The 12,779-nt window shown below is 42.7% G+C and overlaps 1 protein-coding gene across 1 annotated transcript in view; it reads left to right on the top strand.

Annotated features, from left to right (window-relative positions):
* Window positions 1–3,174: 3,174 nt before the first annotated feature.
* LOC4802444 (ras-like protein family member 10B) overlaps window positions 3,175–12,779 on the top strand; it is a 43,557-nt gene continuing 33,952 nt past the window's right edge. Inside the window, exons 1-2 of the mRNA XM_033385862.1 lie at window positions 3,175–3,404; window positions 5,505–5,866. The gene's annotated coding sequence lies outside the window, so the exon portion shown is untranslated. The remainder of the gene's footprint in view (window positions 3,405–5,504; window positions 5,867–12,779) is intronic.

Raw genomic sequence — 12,779 nt, 5'->3', positions numbered from 1 at the left:
GCACCCTGTATTCATTTATTCCTGGCCTAAATGGAATTTGTACATGTACAAAGTAACACAAATTAGAGAACGAAAGGAACAAAACAACTACAAGTATTGGCCGACTGCCATTCATGTGTGGTGGACGCACATCCGAAATGAGTTTTAACCAACATCAAAATGTTTTCGGCGACGTGTTTAAACGCTGACAAAGCACTTACCAATACGTATTTCGATTGTTGTTGTAACTGGACAGGATTTCGGGTATCCGGGTGCTCTGCCAGTTAGTTTACCCACCCATTCAGATGGCTTTCAATATAGTGAATGTACGGGTAGACTCGAATGTACATATAAGCTCTCACACACGCATATCCGAGGGCGGGCCACATGGATTATTCAAATGCTGGGTATTTACGCACACCAATTGCGAATACCCCTATGTACCCGTTTACACACGCACGTGAATGTGTGTGTTTTTTTGGGAGATTTAACAATATTGATTCAACATTTAATTGGCCCTGCAAGTGAGCCGATTTCAGCCATGTTAACGAAGTTCCCGCATGAAATTTTCGCATTTTTTGTTCCCGGATTTCCTCTTTTTCGCTGTTGATTTATTTTTACGGCCTTTCGACTGAAAATTTAATTACGCAGATGCGTTTGCCTCAATTAGCTAACCACGGTAGTCTGGTCTGGGCAATGTATCAAAATTAATTATTTAACAAACATAAATGCCCAGCGGCCTTACATTCATTTACAATTACAATTAATTTGACCAATCTAATGGGGTTTTATGTTTTTGATCGTTTCTTTCGCTCTTTTGCATTTGGTAATTATGGCATTTCATATTTACAGCTGTTTGGGAATTGCATAATTTTATGAAATTAATAATGGGCCTCCACCCATTTATATCCCTTTCTCTTTTAAAGATTCCAATAAATTTCATTTGAATGATGTACCCATCAGGAACACAATTCATCAAAAAAACAGTCACCCGTTCCAAGCTTTAATCCTTAAATGCGCCGCCCAAAAGTAGGCAACACTTTTTGTTGTCACTTACTTACTCATGCAACAATAAATATGAGCCACATTTAAGCCCAAAACGAAAGGCTGGCTGGCACCCATGTGTGCCGCCGGTAGCCCTCCATCCCCCCGCCCCACCAAAAGCCACAAACGGCAGCATATGACATGCCACAAGCCCCGGCAAACAGACGAACCACACAGGCGGCGGCCACAACAATAAAAACTCAAAAATAAACATAAAAAAATTATTTGCGCAATCCATCAAATTGCTCATAAATTACGAAATCAATGCGACACAAGGACATACACTCGTTCATACATATATATATATGTATATACATGCGTATACTGTACATGTATGTGTGTTGGGAATGTCCTCCAAAGAATGGGCAAATATGTGGCATTAAGCCGACGAAGGAAAAATTAGAAATCAATAGCCAGAGCAAGGGGAGCAAAAATCTGTTAAATGACAAACAAACAAAAAATGGCCAAAATAACAATTGTGCGACTGTGTGTGTCCTTTCCCTCTTTCTGCCAGTGCGTGTGTCAACATCAGAAATTATCCGCTTTATTTTTGGACTACCCATAGTCGCCTGCTTTCCTCATAACCGAAGCGAATCTTCAACCAGAATTTATGGCCATGCATAGCCAAAGAAGGACGGAACAACAGCGAACCGATTGAAAATACATAAGTGCAAGTGTGCGTGCGTATCTCTGTGAGAAGCTGTGTGCGTGTGTGTGTGTGTTTGTCCTGCCATTAGGGAGAGCAAAAAGAAATGTTGACATTGTCATAAGAATGGCAAAGAAATGTGAGAAATGCCAAACGAACAAACGGAGTGGCATATAAAAAGCGCAAAAAATTTATTATTATTATTTATTTCCTAGATGTGAAAGATTTTTTGGGTGCCATAGAAAGGTGATGGGAGGTCATAAATTTTAGCAGAGAAATATATAATGTACAATATATAATAGATAAATGTGTGTGCCTCGGCGAGTGTCACTCCTTTTGTTGGTCGCTGACAGGCAGACAGACTCAAGCAGGAATCGCTGTGGGCGAGGAACAGGAAATACCACTGTGGCTCGCCTGCCGTGACGGTGTCAAAAGTTTAGCATTAGATTTATTTGTTCGCCCATAGGTATTACTACGATACGAGTGTTACTTGCTAAAGATAAATCTCTCCAATGTCTAAGCGGGTCATTGCTCAGGTCACTGCTTGGGCAACCTCTAGCCCAGAAAGCCAATGCATCTTCAGTTCTCTTGTCTTTTATCCTTCTCACATTGCACTGACCATCTCTCAGGCCATCCTCGAAGACCATCCACACCATACCACCCCATCTTGTCGGCATATTGTCCGTGTGTCTGTGTTTGTTTGTTGCCTGCCACAAAGTTGTCAACGCGGCAACTAAGCGAGTTTTGGTCTTGTGGTGGTCTATATATATGCACATCTATATATATTTGTTGTTAGACATTCATTTTTTTGTCCCTTTGCTGCAAAACTCGAAATTGTTTTGATGGACGAAGCGCATGTGCAGAGAGTGGACCTCAAGAGAGAACAGTACGACAGTAGAAGAGATTCTATATAAGAGATTTTTATAGGCTGCCATCGTGTCTGAAATTATATAAAAAGATTATAGTTTTTAAGGTGGTTTAAAGAATAAATTATAATAATCTAAGAAAGAGATATGTACTTCTCGTAAAAAATACACATCTTCCCTGTGGCTTACAAATATTCCGAGCTATGCACAATATTCTTAACAATTTTTTTCTCCAATTAATTTCTATAAATTAATTTGTTAGAATTTCAGCACATCTAGAATTCCACATCTCCATTTCCACATCTTCGCAATCTATCAATAGTCTGGCAGCACTATCCACTCACGTGCGTTGCCCGCCTGCAAATGCAACAAGAGAAAGTTCTTGCAATACCCTTTCTCTTTCTCTTCGACTCTCTCGCTCTTGGTGTCTCTCTTTCGCTGTCCGTTTGTTGAACTATCTCTCATTTTTGCAAAGATTTCTCCAGGAATCGAGCAGAGACAACAACAGCCACCAATTGTTATAAGATCTCTGCTTCGTGCCGCTCTCTTTTGCTCCTCTGCTCTAGTCGCTTCGCTCCGCTCTCTGAACCCGCTCTCTGCCTTCTGTTTGCTGTTGGCCAACAACGAGGCGAGGACGACAGGCAGTCAGCAGGCTGGCAGCAGGCAGACTTCGATTTGAAGCCAGTCAAAAATGGTCCATCGACGTGAGATGAACATTAGCAAGAGCATCACTCGACAGCAACGTCCACGGAATCGCAATCGCTGCCAAAAGCCAGAGCCAGAGCCAAAGCCAGAGCCATTCGAACCGGGCCAAATCTAAGAGAACGTGTACGTGTGCGTGTGCTTGGCTGTGAAATAGAAGTGCTTGTGTAAGTGTTGGTGTATCTATGTGTTGTCCAAGAAGAGTCTGCTCTCCAACTTACCTTTGTTCGGGTGTGTCTGTCCATTCCTTTGGCATCGGTGCTGCTGCTGCTGCTGTAGTTGTTGCTGCTGCTTGTTAGTGTTAAAAGCACGCAGCACCATTTGGCATGGGGCACGAGGCCTGAGGCATGAGTGCGCCAAAAGAATTATCAGTGGTGCAGACATACACACACCCATTCAGGAGTGGCTAAAAAAAGGCAAGCAACTAAAATGTCATTTGAATAGTTAAGCAAAAGAAAGAAAAAATATGTACTTTGGCCTCTGCTCCGCCATCCTCTCTGCTTCTGTGTGTGTGTGTGTGTGTGTGCGTTTGCACGGATTTATGCAGCGTTAGTTACATAAGCTATCATCATCATCGGCAGCAGGAGCAGCAACGGCTCAGTAGCAGCAGCAGTAACATCAACAACAACAGCAGCGTACAGCCGGAGGCCTCGTTAGCATCCGCTATGCCGCCTTTCGGCGCAAATAAGTATGCTATGATTTCTGTTTGGATTCTGAGAAACGAAAGGATGCTGTGCCATGGTCGTGCCGCCAATACAGCTTCAATGAATATCGCATTACCATTAGGATGTGATAACAGCTGCTACCCAGACCACCCAGCCAGCCCCATCATCAGCTGCCATCGGCATCCGACATCCGACATCCAGCAACAAGCAACGACAGCATTTGGCCTGAACCCTGAACCCTGAACCTGCAATTACCAAGGCAACAATTGTTCTTCAAAGTTTGGATAACGCATACGCACTGTTGCATTTGGGAAAAAACGAGTGAATCCATAGACAGGCCCTGGCCCTCCGACAATGACTGCTATTGTGTGCTGAGGGGTTGTTCAACAATGGCCAAGTGATGCGTTGAAAGTGGGGTTTACATGGAATTCATTCATACATCATAAATGGTATTTCTGTGATACCTAGAATTTTCAAAGCCGTCCAATTATCTTCAACTGTGTTTCACCCTATTCCTAAAAGACCTAGGGGCAGAATAGTAGCGTGTCTTTGCTTTTGATTGCTAATAATTGTCATGCAATGAATACTTATAGGGGTTACACAGGTTTTATTTCTTCAAATTAATATTTGGAAAATATAAAAGCTTCAAAAAGCGATATAAATCGTTATCAATTAGCTGGCAGTTAAACAGCCCCCAATCCACACAATAGCCGGTCCCAAATTACAGCCCCACCGCCAATGCGGTCACATGCCCTCAGATTAAGGAATTTACAAAAGCACTAACATACGTAGCGTACTCTTCAAATCAGCTGCAGCTTCTATCGTCATTCGTTGATGTGGTTCCCTTCTGTCATTCATTGCTACTTTGACCAACTTGCTGGCCCCAGGTGGCAAGCTGGTCAGCCACTTCCATTTGCAGTTGGGAAAGTGCACGATTTTACCCATTTTTTCCCCCACAATCAGAAGGGAAGCTCATTAAAACCCACAGCCATATCAGAAATGAGCTGAAAGTTTGCCGGAAAAGTGGGCAAAAGTGTGGGGGGGGGAGCGCACAGCGAAAGGCAAATGAGCAGAGCCCTTCGCACACACAGCATGTGGGCGTTTGGCGCCTGTGTGCGTGCTGGGGCGTGGCAAATTAGGGCAATAGCCAGCACAGGAAGAAGCATGATAAGGTCTCGAAAATGTGGCCACAAACTTCATTGGCAACGGCACACTGGCTATCAAAAGTGTACAGGGCAGAATATTGCCTGTACTCTGACAGAGAGTATAATCGTTTTGATCCGATTTTGGCCATATATATTATAGAACAGCATTAAGAGGGGAGCTCTGAGTATTGAATTGAAACATTTCTTCTTTTCGCTTAACTCAAAATGAAACAGGGAATTCCTCTGTAAGGGTATCCACAGCTTCGCCCCTTCTAATATGCTTTCTATTATTGTTGGGGCGTCAGCAGCTGTGCAAAATAAACCGCAATTAAATTTGCATTAGCCCATAAAAACAAAGGAGGAGTGGCCACTTGTTGTAGTTGCTCCATCTAACGATTGTTGCTAGCTGTCATTGTCTCCGCAGCTAATTACTAGAGTTTTCCCACCCACAAAACAGCAGAAAGGGATTAAAAAACAATAGAAAATGCGAGGACTGTAAATGCCTTTAAAAAAGTGCCGTGCCACCACCACAAACATATGTAAAAAAGAATATAATATAGAACGAATTTCAAAAGATATTATGTAAAGGCCAACATGAGAGGAAAGCAACATCAGCAGCATCACTGAAACAAAGCCAACAGCAACATACTTCTGAAACTGAACAAAGTTAAGAGAAGGAAAACGAAATACAAAAATCATAATGATGATGGATTAACTGTTCCGCAGTATTGTTGTTGTGGGCGAGAAGAGAGAGAGTGAGAGTGGAAAAGCGGAAACGGAAGCAGCAGCAGCAACATTGCAACACAAAACAAAAATCAGGTTAGTTCTTGTTACTGTTGAAAGTCCATGTACTAGTCCCTCTCCCTGCTGTTCTTACTGGTTATATATGGTTCTTTTTCCATGTTCTTTTTATTTTGTTGTTTTTTTTTTGGTCATGGTCCACTCAGCGGTTGACCAAAGTTTGTGTAAATCATTATTTATGCATTAATTATTGAAATACACAAGGAGTGGCAGAGTCGGCGGAGGAGGCGGGGGCAGGGGCAATCTCCCTTCAGCAGCTGTGTGGAAGAGTCATTAATCTTGGACAGCTTACTACACGAAGGTGTGTGTTTGGGTGGGCGCCAGTACTCGTACATAGGAAATTACGACCGAAGTTTGGGCTACAGTGGAAACGAATTTAATTGAAAGTTGGTCTGGCAGATGCAAAAATGCCTCGAAGCGAATTCCATTGGAGAAATCATGAGAAATTCTAATGATTGCAGCAGGAATTTCAATTCCAAGCAGAAAAACTTTGCACAAATCCAAAGTGGAATTGACAGAAGGATTTTGGCTACATTTTGGAAATCTGTTTAGCCTTCAATTCCAGCTGAAAGTGCTTGTGGAACTCATAATTGCTTTCTGTTTGGGGGAATATCTACTCGAGCTGTAAGAGGAAATTATCTTTGTCTTCATCGAGATGAATTCCTCCCAGTTCAGAGACATGTTCAAGCAATTGAGTGATGTGAAAGATGGTAAGGGTAATCATACGAATATTCCAGTCATGTGGCCAAACCAGAGAATGTCACTCTTGTCCAGGACTCATTAGCTCAAATGACTGGTGAATCATATGCGAGTGCCATGAATTTCCATTTGAATGGAAAGAACAGGGAATGGCGAGTACGTGTTGAACACGAGATGAATGCGAAAGTACTCTGCAAGGAAGGAGGTGAGGACTCTGAGGAAATGGTATTTGTAATATTGTGAATCCAATTAAATTAAACTTTCATTCCGCTTTAACCTTATTACGGCACTAAATGTATAATTGCTTGGGGCTACTCCTTGCCCCCATTTTCCGACTGCATTTCCACGTTTCTTCTTCTTCGGAAAGTTCTATTGGGCGACGCCTGTCGTCGCTGCAGGACATCGCAAAAGTTTCCCAGAAAGAAACAACTTTCCAACAGAACTAGAAACTTCTTGCTTGCCGAACGCATGTTTCATTTTATGCCCTTGCTGAAAAAAAGAAAACTTTCCACCAGACACACTCTTGGATTAAATCGCATTGGAAATAATGGAAAATAATAAAAACACGCTCAGGAGTTTGTGTGCCTTTTTGATAAACAATTCAAACACAAGGCTCAGACAACGACACAGACAGCGACACAACATGAACACACGTTTGCAAGTGCAACAACATTTTGGGAGGGGGGGCCAGGAGAAAACTTTCCATTTGGCCGACCAAAAGAGAAAGATATGAGTCAGGAAGTCCACACTCGATCTGCTATGGAGCTACCTCGGAATACAGGGCATTACATGGGGTTGCCTTGTTTTGGAACCCCTGTATTTGTGGGGTTTATTTGTTAATGGAAGGACCCGGAGTAATCGTATGCTATCCATAAGCTGCACTTCAGTAATACCACTAAATATCTGGACCAAAAAGAAGCTTTGGCTTAAAGACTTCTTGCAGTCTTGTAGCGTCTGCAAATCAATACATAAGGGTGCAGAGCGCTCAAAATGTTCTGCTCATATTTTATACAGATGTACAGCAATCAGATACAATCAATAAATCTGCAATGTAATGCAGATTGCGTTGCCGTATCATTCCCTCTCCTTGTGACAACATTTCCGTGAATTTTTCAACCACTTCCCATATAGTTTTCACCACCTTCGTAAGATATATTGAATAGGGTATTTTCTATTCGTAATACACATTCATAATGGACTTTCCGGTTGTGCAGTGGCGAGCGTGCGTACGTGCTTTTTGTGTGTGCGTGTCCGTCCTAAGCCCTGGCACCGTGCCTGGCATTAAATGAATTTCTCAATGAAGTCATCTTTAGCCCCATCCTTATGCCCCTTTGCCATCCAATGATTCTCGCCCGCTCCGACATCCTTTGAGACCCCATTAAATGCGTCCGTCCCCCGCAGTCTCCAGTCTCCAGACCCCCCCTCTCCTCTCCGTCTCCGATACCCGTCTGGTGCGTGTTTGTTTCTGTAATTGTAGTTGTCTCGTAAATTACAGTTTTTGTCAGGGCTCTTTGTGTCGCCTTTTGTGCAGCAGCAGTTTGAAAATTGAAATAGACATGCAAAATGGCTGACTCGACTGTCGGCAGTACGTACATACATACATACATATATATCCTGTCGTATTCAGCCGTATCCTTTACCAGCCGCTCTCCCTGTCCCTCTGTTTGTATTTGCATTTGAAATTATACTGTCGCAAGTTTGTTTGCCAAAAGACCAGGTCAGGTGAAGCTTTCAAAGTTATTAATTCGGAAAGAGGCGAGCAATTTTTGTGGCAGGAAGGCAACGTCATCATCATTCTGCTGCATGTGGGCTTAGCGTTAGAGAGTATATTTGTTAATGGACTCCACTGCATAACCACAAAGAAAATGCATTAAATGAAATGAAAAGACTGGCTATCAATATCAATGGCCATGCTTCCTATGCAAATCCATCCTCCTGAATGGAGTAACGAGTCGAAAGGATATTAGGATATTACCAAATCAAAAGCCTCTTAGAGGCTTTCGATTGTATAACATTTTAAGCCAATTCAATTGAACCAAAGCGGAAGCACGTTAAGCAGATTATGGGGTGATGGGATTATGTCCGCTGGAAACACCTGGCCAAGACAGTGCTTGCGTTCCGCTTTCGCTGGCCCACAATTAAAGACGTATTCAACGCGCCAATGCAATCCACGGCAGCTTGGGGGCACAACATTTAAGCCAGTTCAGTCATTAACCTGGCCAAAAGGAGGTCCGCTCCGAGTCCGCTCCGAGTCCGCTCCGAGTCCGCCCTCTGCCTTCTGCCACATTCTCAGACATTCCCATTAATAATGCAACTATTTTTGGAACCTGAAGCAGCTGTCCCGAGCAGCCTGCCTTCTCTAGCTAAACTTTTGAAATTCCCAATTAAGAAACGCCATAAAAAGGGAAACAGGATATCCGAAATGAATATCGAAGGAGAATTAATTGCCAACGATATCGCCAGGGTCCGACAATCAAAGGCAATTAACCGGACACAGGCCCCCAAGCAGCTTAAGGGGATAGAATGTCAACCATCCCTCGTCCTAAAAGCGGACACCTGCCCTTCCATTACTCTTCCCCCAAAAGATCTAAACTAATTTCAGCCATGCGTCTCCTTTTTTTCTGCCTTCTCATAGGCAAAAAGGAGTGAAACTGCTTAAATGTTTTGGGCAATTAAAAAGGGTCATCCGCTGGCACAGAAAAAGAAAAGGCAGCAGTTCTCCCTCACAAGAAAGAAGCAGGGGCAGGAACCATTTTTGTTCAATGTTAGAATGGCCTTTGGCGAATGTGTTTGTCAGAAAATAGGGTATTGCCAGGACATGGGGTTGCTCTGGAAGGTTTATCCCTGATTAAAGATAAAGGGCCACGAACGAAAGTCCAAATGAACCTTTAATGTAAACAATTTCCTTACCTTTCACTTGTTTTTTTGACCGTTGGACTGACTTCTGGAATGCACTTAAGACTCAGCTTTCATCAAGACAATAGGATGGAAAGATTTATGAGGATAAATTACAAATAAAAAAAATCAATTAATCAACGAATAGCTTAGGACTCTAGGACGTTACAAAGGTACCACAAAGTCCATCACCTACTTGGTACCTCTTTTCTCTTTGCCATAACAAAACTTCTCGCTCTTTGCTTTCTTTCGAATGTTGCCAGCTCGTTCTTTTCGCTTCCTTTGCCGCAGTTTTTGTTTGCCTGAAAATTGGTTTAATGGCCAAGCGTTGTGGCTAACACACACACACACACACACACATATAGCCAGACATATACAAACACATATTGAGGCAATTTGAGAGGGCTAAGCCCTTCCACCCCTCACCCAACGCCAGCACGCGACATTCTATCTCTTTTCCGCTGTCAAAGAGAAAAACTGCTGTGGCTGCGGCTACTGGGCTACTGGAGGGAAAATAAATAAATAAATAAAATGAAACAAGCTCAACAACAACAAGGAAGAACTTTACACAAAACTTTTGTGAATGTTGTTGCAGCTTTGTTGTAATTGTAATTGTATTTGTTGGTGCCTTTTCGAGTGGCTTGTGGCCTGATAGATGTGTCAATAAAATCAATATTTACCCCTGCCTTTGCGACTAAATGTTCAATTAGCGCATCAATCAAAGACGCTCGAACGGATCAAAGGGAATGCCGTTTGTGTATTCAAGCCAAGCCACTTGATATCGGAGGCGGACTTATGATGATTTACTTGTAGAACTCGTGAATATTAACTGATGTGATTAACCCGCAAATATTTGACTAATTAGCTAATAAGTTAAGCACACAGCCACAACCGGGCCAAAATCGTTGTGTGCCCAACAAATTGAGTTCAGTCAAGGAGGGAAATGTGGCCAAGAAATTGTTCTCGTAATTGTGGTCTTGATTAAGTGGCAAAGTAAATTGTGCGGGTTATATTTAAATTGTAGTCGAAGTAGTAGGGCGAAAGGGCTTAAACAGAATGTCTAAGGCAACAACCCCCCGATCAAACCCCGAACAGACCTGTAAGAGACCTCCAAAACGAAGTGCCGTTCCCCTACTTCAATTAATGAAAATATCCAAATATCTGTGCTTAACATTAAAAAGATGTATAGCCCATTGTATCATCATCATCTGCAATCAACATTATTTCTGATTCACTCGCACACACAAATCTCGATTTTCTTTGTGCAAGAGAAAGCTGCTTTCCCTTCCCCAAAGCAGTAACCAGGGTAATGCATTTGTCGGAGGGCAGCCTCTGGGAGGTACTTAATCAAATGAATGGACCGACCGACCAACCAACCGACCAACCAACCGACCGACCAACCGACCCACCAGAGACATGGCCTCAACTGGATCCACCGTGATGCGATTTCAGCTGCATTAACAGCAGACTGTAGACCGCGGATGCAGTTGAGATGGAATTGAGATGTGTGTGACACAACAAGGACAGCCTCGGCACAAAGCCAAAAGGGCAATTGCAATCATTTATGCGCATTTAAGGACATTAAGCCCAGTGCAGACGCATTAATCATACGCCACATGTGCCGCGGCCCTAAAGGCAGAGTCAGCTTATCGACATCGCGGGGGCTACTATCTCTCTCCTTCAGTCCCTGCGAGTCCTGGCCATTGTAATCATTTGCCATGTTGACTGATTTGCAACAGCAACAGCTGCTGACCATTCGTTACAACAAACAGCAGAAACAGCAACAACCAAGAACCATGACCACAAAGTCGCTCAAAGTTATGCAATGGAATTCGCCAACTGAACGATGCCGTGCTGCTGTGTCTGTGAGTGCTGAGAGTGCTGCTGTGTGAGTGTTAAGTGCACTGGTGTGTGTGTGTGTGTTGCTTAGTGATTTGTGTATTTGTGTGGCCGCCTGTGAGTGAAGGCAAATTTATGACTTCATTTATACGGTAGAGCCCAACCCGGGTCCCAGCACGGGTTTATCTCCCAGTCCCCGCCATTATGTACCCATAAACAAGTGCGCTCCCCTACAGGGTCTCCTTTCTGAATAATTCACTGTGCATTTTTTAACACATTTTCAATTATTTAATGTACGACAGAGAAGACAAACTTCTGGCAGGGAGGGCAATTGCTTATTTTGTACAAATATTCGTATGATTATGTAAAACTCATATGAAGAAAAGAGGTTAATTTAACAAAGAGTTTTTACAATATTGCATTTTAATTTATTGGACATAAAACATATTTTTATACCCGATACTCAAAATGAGTATTGGGGTATATTAGATTTGTGGTAAAAGTGGATGTGTGTAACGTCCAGAAGGAATAGTTTCCGGCCCCATAAAGCATATATATTCTTGATCAGCATCAATAGCCGAGTCGATTGAGCCCTGTCTGTCTGTCCGTCCGTCCGTCTGTCCGTCTGTCCGTCCCCTTCAGCACCTAATGCTCAAAGACTATAAGAGCTAGAGCAACGATGTTTTGGATCCAGACTTCTGTGATATGTCACTGCTACAAAAATATTTCAAAACTTCGCCCCGCCCACTTCCGCCCCCACAAAGGACGAAAATCTGTGGCATCCACATTTTTAAAGATACGATAAAACCAAAAACGCAGAATCGTAGAGAATGACCATATCTTTTAGACTGCAGAATCTGAATTGGATCGTATTATTATTATAGCCAGCATCAAGAAAACAATTTCATTTTTTCTCGCCCTGTCTCTCTCTAACACACACGTAGCATAGGCGGCTTTGCTTAGAGTAAAACATTAGCGCCTAGATCTCAGAGACTATAAAAGCTAGAGCAACCAAATTTGGTATCCACACTCCTAATATATCAGACCGAGACGAGTTTGTTTCAAAATTTCGCCACACCCCCTTCCGCCCCCGCAAAGGATGCAAATCTGGGGATATTCACAAATGTCAAAGAGTATTAAGGCTAGAGTAACCAAATTTAGTGTCCGTACTCCTGTTAGATCTCACTATAAAACGTATATCTCAAAATTTCTCCCCACCCCCTTCCGCCCCCACAAAGGACGAAAATCTGTTGCATCCACAATATTGCACATTCGAGAAAACTAAAAACGCAGAATCATAAATAATGACCACATCTATCAGGTTGCTGAATCTGGATCAGATCGGATCATTTTTATAGCCAAAGGAAACAAATCAATTTGCAGTGGCTACGCATCGACCGACGTCACGCTCAGACTGATTTTCTGTCTCTCTCGCACGCACAATTATAATAACAATTATTCAAAAAAATCAAAAATAACAATTATTCAATAAAAATCA

Source organism: Drosophila pseudoobscura, chromosome 2 (genome assembly GCF_009870125.1).
Source record: "Drosophila pseudoobscura strain MV-25-SWS-2005 chromosome 2, UCI_Dpse_MV25, whole genome shotgun sequence".
In the NCBI taxonomy this organism is placed as follows: Eukaryota; Metazoa; Arthropoda; class Insecta; order Diptera; family Drosophilidae; genus Drosophila; species Drosophila pseudoobscura.
This window is presented reverse-complemented; position numbering and strand designations above follow the sequence as displayed.